The sequence below is a fragment of the Dendrobates tinctorius genome, unplaced genomic scaffold (assembly GCF_039654945.1).
Source record: "Dendrobates tinctorius isolate UK_male_01 unplaced genomic scaffold, ASM3965494v1 ptg000133l, whole genome shotgun sequence".
NCBI classification, from domain to species: Eukaryota; Metazoa; Chordata; class Amphibia; order Anura; family Dendrobatidae; genus Dendrobates; species Dendrobates tinctorius.
In genome coordinates, this window is record NW_027361801.1 from 25,606,022 (window position 1) to 25,615,000 (window position 8,979).

The window sequence follows — 8,979 nt, forward strand, 5'->3', positions numbered from 1 at the left end:
GATAGATATAGATGATAAAATGATGATAGATAGATAGATAATGTAGAGCTAGATAGATAATAGATAGATGAATAATAGATAATAGATAGAATGCTTGACAGATAGAAAGATGAATATAGATTAATTTGAGAAAAGACAGATGGCAAAAAGATAAAGATAGGGTAATACATAGACTGATAGCTGTAGAGACAAATAGAAAAAATATAGATAACAGATATATTAAGGCTATGTGCACACGCTGCAGATTCACCTGCGGCTTTTTCCGTGCAGATCCGCAGGTAAAACCGCAGGTAAAGTGACCTGCGGTTTTCCTGTGGATTAGCCTGCGGTTTTGCCCTGCGGTTTCACACCTCTAGTATGTTAAAGGTGTGAAACCGCTGCGGAATCCGCACAAACAATTGACATGCTGCGGTTTGTAAACTGCAGCAAAACCGCGCGGAAAAAAACACAGCGTGAGCACAGCGGTTTTAAAATACCATTGGATAACATGGTAATGTACCATGTCTGTGGAACTGCTGCGTTTCCGCAGGGCTAAAACCGCTGCGGAAACGCAGCAGAATCTGCAACGTGTGCACATAGCCTTGAGGGAATCTCTCTCCAGGTTTTTGTCACCTCATGTCAGGGCAGCATAATGTAGGAAAATAGACCTTGATTCCTACAATGTATCACTTAGCTTATTGTGTGCAGCAGTTGTGACATAATCAGAGTTTTTAGTTGTAACAGGAAGCAGAGCACAGAAAGCTAGCCCCGCCCACTCCACTGCTTTCTGTGTAAATTGTCTTGTCAGTGAGCTGCATATCAGAGTAGGGGGTGTGGCCAGCCTAGAAGGCACATGAGACCTAGTCCAGCAGTGATAATCTCCTGGTGACTAAATCTTTATTGTAAGCAAATAACAGCACACAGTTTGATAAGTTAAAAATCGCTAAATTCAGTGTTTTAACTCCTACATCATGTTGTCTTCAGATTACATAACAAAAACCTCTTGACATATATGTCTTAAGATAAAAAAATATTATTGATAGAGTAGACTGATAAAAAAAGATAGATAAATCATCTCCCTCCCCTTTTCCCCATTACTGTCGGGGGTCCTCAAGGATCAGTCCTAAGCCTCCTCCTCTTCTCCCTATAACCTGCCCCTATTGGACAAACAATCAGTAGATTTAGTTTTCAGTCCCAGCTCTATGCTGATGACACCCAATTATATACATGGTCTCCTGACATCATTGTCTGTCTGTTGTCACTAACACCATGTCCTTCCTCTATCTTAAACTCTGAAACTCAATGTTTCCAAAACTGAACTTCTCATGTTTCCCCCCTCTACTCACCTGCCTATACCCAAAATTGCAATTACCTTGGGTGACTCAACCATAACTCACAAGCGGCACGCTCGCTGTCTTGAGGTCATCTTTGACACAGAACTTTCCTTTGTTCACTATATCCAATCACTCGCTCATGTCACCTGCATCTTAAAAAATATCTCCAGAATCCAACCTTTTCTCACCTTTGAAACTGAAAAAATTCTTACTGTCACTCTTATCCATTCTTGTCTACTCTTTGCAACTCTCTACTGATTAGTCTCCCTCTAACCAAACTTTCTCCTCTGCAATCTGTCCTAAATGCAGCAGCCAGGTTTGTATTTCTGTCTAGCCGCTACACCAATGCCTCTACCCTGTGCCAGTAATTGCACTGGTTATCCATCCATTACGGAATACAATAGAAATTTATCTTTCTCACCCAAAAAGTGCTCCACAGTTCTGTACCACCTACATCTCCTCCTTCATCTATCATCCTACTTGTGCCCTTTGTCCTGCAACTGTTCTAAGACTAACATCCTCCATAGTACGAACCTCACCCCTTCACCTCCAAGACTACTATCATGCTGTGCCAGTGTGTAGAATGCACTACCCCAAACGATATGACTAATATCTAACCCCCATGTTTTTTAGTGTGCTTTAAAAATGTATCTCTTTCGACAAGTCTATCACTTCAACTCGCTAACCTAACTCGCTAACCTAACTCTCCCCTGTTCCCTCCTCATGATGGGTGTAGTGGGTTTTTGTCATTATTTGAAACCATTGCAATATTGTTCCCATGTCTAAGTACAGACCCCAGGGAAGCACATGTCCAGCAGATCGGCCTCTGCCTGGTGTATCACACACTTTTATCATGGTGTGTGCAACATTGTACTAATACAGCTCACTGTTCTCATGGCTCAGAGGTGTCAACGATAAGCACATATATGTATAAGAGGCAGAAAAATAGACAAAATATATGAAGAAGAAAAATCACAAGGACTTTCTCTTATCAGAATCTTCACTTGCCAGCAACTCGATGTGTGAGGGTCCATCCACTGCGCATGTGGAGGGCTCGGTTACAAGAGCAGATTACATGGACGCTCCATACATTGAGATGAAAGGTGTCCGTTCTCTGCTGTCACCTCTCAGACAATGAGCTACCGTTTTCCTCCCCGTAGGAATGCCAGCTCTACGACAGATATGCAAAACACAAGCCACGGAGACACCATCACATGTTTCTCAACGCAAGCAATGACTAGCCACGTCTTTCCCCGGGAAGGAACAACCATGGGAAGGGCAGTCTCCAATGAAGGAAACCACCTATGCCAAAACATGGTATCCATCCACAGACAGCTGTTTCGGGGTATTGCTCCTCATCAATGTGGAGTATTCATTTTTCACAGTCTTCTACTAGGCATTACTCCTACTGGCCAGATTCCTACTCCACACTGATGAGGGGCAATAACCCGAAACAGCTGTCTGTCGATGGATACTATGTTTTGGCATAGGTGGTTTCCTTCATTGGAGACTGCCCTTCCTGTGGTTGTTCCTTCCCGGGGAAAGACCTGGCTAGTCATTGCTTGCGTTGAGAAACATGTGATGGTGTCTCCGCGGCTTGTGTTTTGCATATTTTTGCATATTTCCCATAAGGGATGGGGGCATTGCTCTAGAATCACTGCGTTGAGAAACATGTGATGGTGTCTCCGCAGTGTTGGATGTTGATCTCCATGAGTTCATTCATCCTCATTTTTCACAGCTCTATGACAGAAGCTTATGCCAATAGTTGACATTGTTTATAGCATTGATTGATCCTGTAGTCACCAGCCACATAGAGGAGACATTTTCAGTATAAATACTTGCAAGGTGCATCGTAGAATCATTGCATCAAGTGAAATTTAGGATTTCTATGTTCTCTATGGAGAGTGCAGTGCATCCATAAAATCTTAGTGTACTGCAGCACAGGCTTTACCCCTCAGGAACGCGACTTCTACTTTTATGGCTGAATATAATATCCATAAACATAAATACCATAAACCTAAATGCCGCTCTTTGGATTTTATTGGTGGAAGTTTTACCTTTATATCACTGTTTACAGTGCACTGTATAGGATCATTATGGACAAATTCTTTATATTGACCTCCAGTAATAACTCATAATATCACTGTAATAATCACTATTGCCTATGAAGACAATAGAGTCAAATAACTATCATTATTAAAAAGCCAATTATTTATCATTCTTTAAAAACATGCATGTATCACATAGGAAGTCGCCTAAAAAAAGGTCAAAAACATTGTCAAGGATTTGGGTACAACCAGACACAAAGTTGTCCATTCACATGTAGTAGTAACAACTCGCCTGAAGCAATAATGGACCTGGACCACTGGGTCAGATTCTATATAAATCCTGCAATAAATACATTTGTGTTGTAGGATCTCCGCAGAATAAAGAACACTAGTCAGATCTATCATTGTAGCAGGCAATTTGATGCAATTTTGATACTTATCTTAAAGGGGTTGTTCATTACTTGGACAATTCCTTCTCATTCCCCACGCTTGGCACTGATAAAATGAACAAGCCTACAACTCACCTCCTGTGCCGGCGCTGTTTCAGCGGTGTCGCCTCTTGCTCTCCCCGAGCCTAGCGATGGTGTCATTGTCTCCACCTTGGGACAAATAGAAAATGAAGAGGAAGTCTGGACTGCAGATGATCTTTGACTTCCTCTTCTTGTTCAATTGGACAGAAGGCGGAGATAAGGACGCCAGTTCTGATTGGGTGCTGTGTTCATATGTCATCACAACCACACGGAAGCTCCGACACCGCGAGTGTCGGCACCGCTGGCACGAGAGGTGAGTATAGGATTTTTATTTTCTCAGGGCTAAGTGTGGGGTATGAGAAGGGGATGTCCTAGTAGTGGACAACCCCTTTAATATACATGATAATGGCAACTTTATGTCTGGCTGTACCCTGATCCCTCACTGTGCTTTGCACCTCTGAAAGAAGTTTTCCAGCTTTCTACTAAAAGTCTGCAGTCAATCTATGTCACTCTGCAATTGTAGACTTCTAAACCCTTAAAGCACGTGCACCGCACAATTCCCGAATCCTCCGAGAGCTGCAGTGAAACATGTGATTTGCATACGTCCGGCCACATTCTGACTAGATGTGCGCGGCCTCACTCAATTCACTTACATACCCACTAGATGTGCTTGTTCTCTCTCAATCCACTTGTATTGAGCAAAGAATCTGGACAGTGTCCAAATGACATGCTGTAAAGGTACTGTCACACTTAGCGATGCACCGGCGATCCCAACCAATGATATGACACGGTCAGGATCGCTGGTGCATCGCTAAGTGGTCGCTAGTGAGTTGCCACACAGGCAGATCTCACCAGCGACATCGCAGGGGTCGGGGGTCGCTACTTACGTGTCAGACGAGGCGATCCAGACGTCCTCCCACCCGCGTCCATGCGTCGCTCGTCTCCACAGCAGGAAGCCCCAGCAGGAAGCAGACAACGAGAAACAGTCCTGGACGTTCTCGCGCGATCAGCGATAACCAGCGGGGGAGCGGTCGGAGGTAAGTATCAGACATAGCGATATCGCTAGCAATATTGCTATAACGTCACAAAATCAGTGACGTTATAGCGATATTCCTAGCGATATCGCTTAGTGTGACAGGCCCTTAAGGAATCAGGAATCTGCAGGCATAAAGAATGACTGCATACTGTTAGCAGAAGGCCGGATAACCCCTCTAAAGCCTTATCACATGGTAAATGTATGATCATTTTTAAAGAATTGTGAATACAAGGCTTTTAACTGGTGGTTGTGACACTCCATTGTCTCTATAGGCCAGAGGTCCCCAAGCTTTCTGACCTTGAGAGCCACATCCAGCTTTGAAAGAGGGTCGGGAGCCACAACCAGCTCCTTCCCCACTCAAAGTAGTTACACCCAGAGCCCCCATTACCGGTATAATGACAACCAAAGCTTTTCCACTGAAATCACACCAAGGCAGTATGCCAAGCTCCACGGTTTCCTATCTCACCCCCATTCAGATCTGCTCTTCTGTACAGGGCTACACACAAGTCACCATTTAGAGATCTGCTCTTAATAGTTATTTACACCTGGTGCTACTGCACCAAGCTGGCAGGCAGTCGCGAGCCACATATCACAGGCCCGCGAGCCACATGTGGCTCCCGAGCTACAGGTTGGGGACCCCTGCTATAGGCGATAGTTTCACCTTTGAAATATATTTGAAAGCTTGCTACTTTGGTCGATAGTATTAGGCTTGTTCACCACAACACAAGGTAAAAGTGCAAATGTGCAACACCTGTAGTGAGTGAACTAAGTTTATATAAGGAAGAAAGAAAGATGTAGGAAATAAAAGGAAGGAAAAAGAAGAAAGAAGGAGGGAAAAAAAAAGAAAGAAAGAAAAAAAACCTCCAAAACATAGATACTATATGGTAGATACATCCTACATAGTCTTGCTTTTCTAATAGTTAATATCTATGTTAACAGCGAAATAAAAGGTAAGATAAAGAGATTGAGAAACTAAGTAAGAAAGAAAGAATATATGCATAATTCCACTTTAGTGTTTTTTTCCAAGACAGGATAGATAGATAGATAGATAGATAGATAGATAGATAGATAGATAAAGGATAGTGTGAGCACGGAAAGTATTCAGAAACCTTTAGATTTTTCACTCTTTGTTTCATTGCAGCCATTTGGTAAATTCAAAAAAGTTCATTTTTTTCTTATTAATGTACACTCTGCACCGCATCTTGACTGATAAAAACCAGAAATGTAGAAAGTTTTGCAAATTTATTTTATTTCAGAAAAACTGAAATATAACATGGTCATAAGTATTCAGACCCTTTGCTCAGTATTGAGTAGAAGCACCCTTTTGAGCTAGTACTGTCATGAGTCTTCTTGGGAATGATGCAACAAGTTTTTTTGGGATTTGGGGATCCTCTGCCATTCTTCCGCATTCATGTTTCCTTCAATTGCAACCAGTCGTCCTGTCTCTTCAGCTGAAAAACACCCCCATAGCATAATGCTGCTACCACGTTTTACTATTGGGATTGTATTGGGCAGATGATAAGCAGTGCCTTGTTTTCTCCACAAATACCCCTTAGAATTATCACCAAAAAGTTCTATCTTCGTCTCATCAGACCAGAGAATCTTATTTCTCATAGTCTGGGAGTCCTTCATGTGTTTTTTTAGCAAACTATGCGGGCTTTCATATGTCTTGCACTGAGGAGAAGCTACAGTTGGGCCATTCTGCCATGAAGGTCCGACTGATGGAGGGCTGCAGTGATAGTTGACTTTGTGGAACTTCCTCCCATCTCCCTACTGCATCTGTGGAGCTCAGCCACAGTGATCTTGGGGTTCTACTTTACCTCTCTCTCCAAGGCTCTTCCCCCACAATTGCTCAGTTTGGCTAGACAGCCATGTCTAGGAAGACTTCTGGTGGTCCCAATCTTCTTCCATTTAAGAATTATGGAGGCCACGGTGCTCTTAGAAACCTTGAGTATTGCAGAAATTCTTTTGTAACCTTGACCAGATCTGTGCCTTGCCACTAGAGTTGAGCGACTTTGGTTGGATTGGGTTTCATGAAACAAAATTTGTTTCAGATGAAACTGGTCCGACTAGGGCAAAAAAAGTCGGAGTTTCGTCCGAAACCCGACCCCAATGCAAGTCAATGGGAAATAAAAGTCTGCATTGAGCGGATGACATTCATCCACTCAACGGACGAAATTCCGACTTTTTTTTGCCCTAGTCGGAACAGTTTCATCTGAAACAAATTTTATTTCATGAAACCTGATCCGACCAAAGTCGCTCAACTCTACTTGCCACAATTCTGTCTCTGAGCTCCTTGGCTAGTTCCTTTGACCTCATGATTCTCATTTGGTCTGACATGCACTGTGAGCTGTGAGGTCGTATATAGACAGATGTGTGCCTTTACAAATCAGTTTAATTAAACAAAGCTGGACTCCAATGAAGGAGTAGAATCATCTCAAGGAAATGGACAGCATGTGACTTAAATATGAGTGTCTGAGCAAAGGGTCGGAATACATTTCTGTTTTTTTTTTCAGTCAAGATGGGGTGCAGAGTGCACATTAATGAGAAACTATGAACTTTTTTTTACCAAATGGCTGAAATGAAACAAAGCGAGAATAAATTTAAAGGGGTCTGAATACTTTCCGTACCCACTGTAGATAGATGATAGATAAACAGATAGATAAATAAAAGTTTACATGGGTGCAACTCTTCCAGGCAATTACCAGATAGCAAAAAACAAAAGCAGCACAAACTGTGATTTAATAGCCCATCACCAACTTTTGGGTTCTGTTGAGAATCTTTCTTAAGAGTTGAGAAAGGGACTCTCAACAGAACTGAAACATTGCTGATGGGCTATTAAATCACAGTTTTTCTAATTCCTTAATGGAGTGCTGCTTTTGTTTTTTTTTAATTTACATAGATAGCAAAAAAAAAGTTAGAATCAGCACACCATCTTGTGCAGAAAAAATGCTATTTAGTAACCCATAAAGTGACATTTCAGCTCCAAGTACAAACCTTTCTCAAGCTTGAGAATCACTCACACTTGGAGCCAAAATGTCACTTTATGGGTTACTAAATAGCATTTTTTCTACACAAGATGGTGTGCTGATTCTAATGGGGACTGACATGTACCTGGGAGGCTCTGTACTCAAATTTCTAACTTTTTTAGTTTTCCTTCATAGATAGATTACAGATAGACGATGGGACGGACAGATCGATCGATTGATAGATACTGTGCTCACTAGATCGCAGACACTTTACTGCTACAATACTGGTGTAAATATTGTACAAGTATACAGATGGTGAACGCTAATCATTATTTGGAAACAATAAAGTGATAAATAATAATAATAGTAACGACTGGGAATATGTTGTGATCCCCTCTGGGGTCCGCGTTGCCTTCTGTCTCTTACTGTGCCTGTTTCGCTCACGTCAATCATAAACTTGTGTGACTTCTAGTGGTGGCCGACTACCTGGACTTGGTCACCGCTCCTGCCACTGCTGGTGCTCAGGATGCAAATGAAACTAATGCAGCGGCGGTGTGATATACCTCCCCACCCCCTGCTGCCCTCCTTGTCTCCATGGCAATTGTCACCCAGTTTACATCCAGCAGCACAGCCAGCCGATTGCATGGTAATAGTGGGAAACATAACATAGCACACATCCAGTTCTTGCAGAAAGCGCCGCCTTTCTACGTAGGGAGAGACTTCCTAATGTGACACTGGAAGATTAGCATTATTGATCCTCCAGAAGAGCAGCTGATGGCTTCACGTCACCAGGCATTGGGTGCTACCTCCAGCTAACGCTATGTACCCCCCTGTGCAGTGACATAAGACGACTGCAACATGTGCCAAAGTAGGAGACTTCATGGAAAACGCCGAGAGCCACAATGAAACCAAAGTCTGCACTCTACAGTCTATCATTTGCTGTAAGCAGCAATTCCAGGCCATGGAGAGAGGTTGACTATAGGGGTCACCAATTGGTTTTCCAAGAGGTTGTCCAAGAAAATATTACATACCAGAAAGCTGAGATTATCTATGGATTGTACAACATTCTTATGAGAGGACAATATGGATTTTATTCTGATTACTTTAGGTTTCATGGACCTTTAAGTACAAGGTGACATGTCT

At 42.5% G+C, this 8,979-nt stretch overlaps 1 protein-coding gene across 2 annotated transcripts in view; it reads right to left on the minus strand.

Moving 5' to 3' along the window:
• The window catches only part of FGF13 (fibroblast growth factor 13), a 509,769-nt gene that overhangs the window by 499,885 nt on the left and 905 nt on the right, over positions 1-8,979 (minus strand). The gene's annotated exons all lie outside the window — the stretch shown is intronic.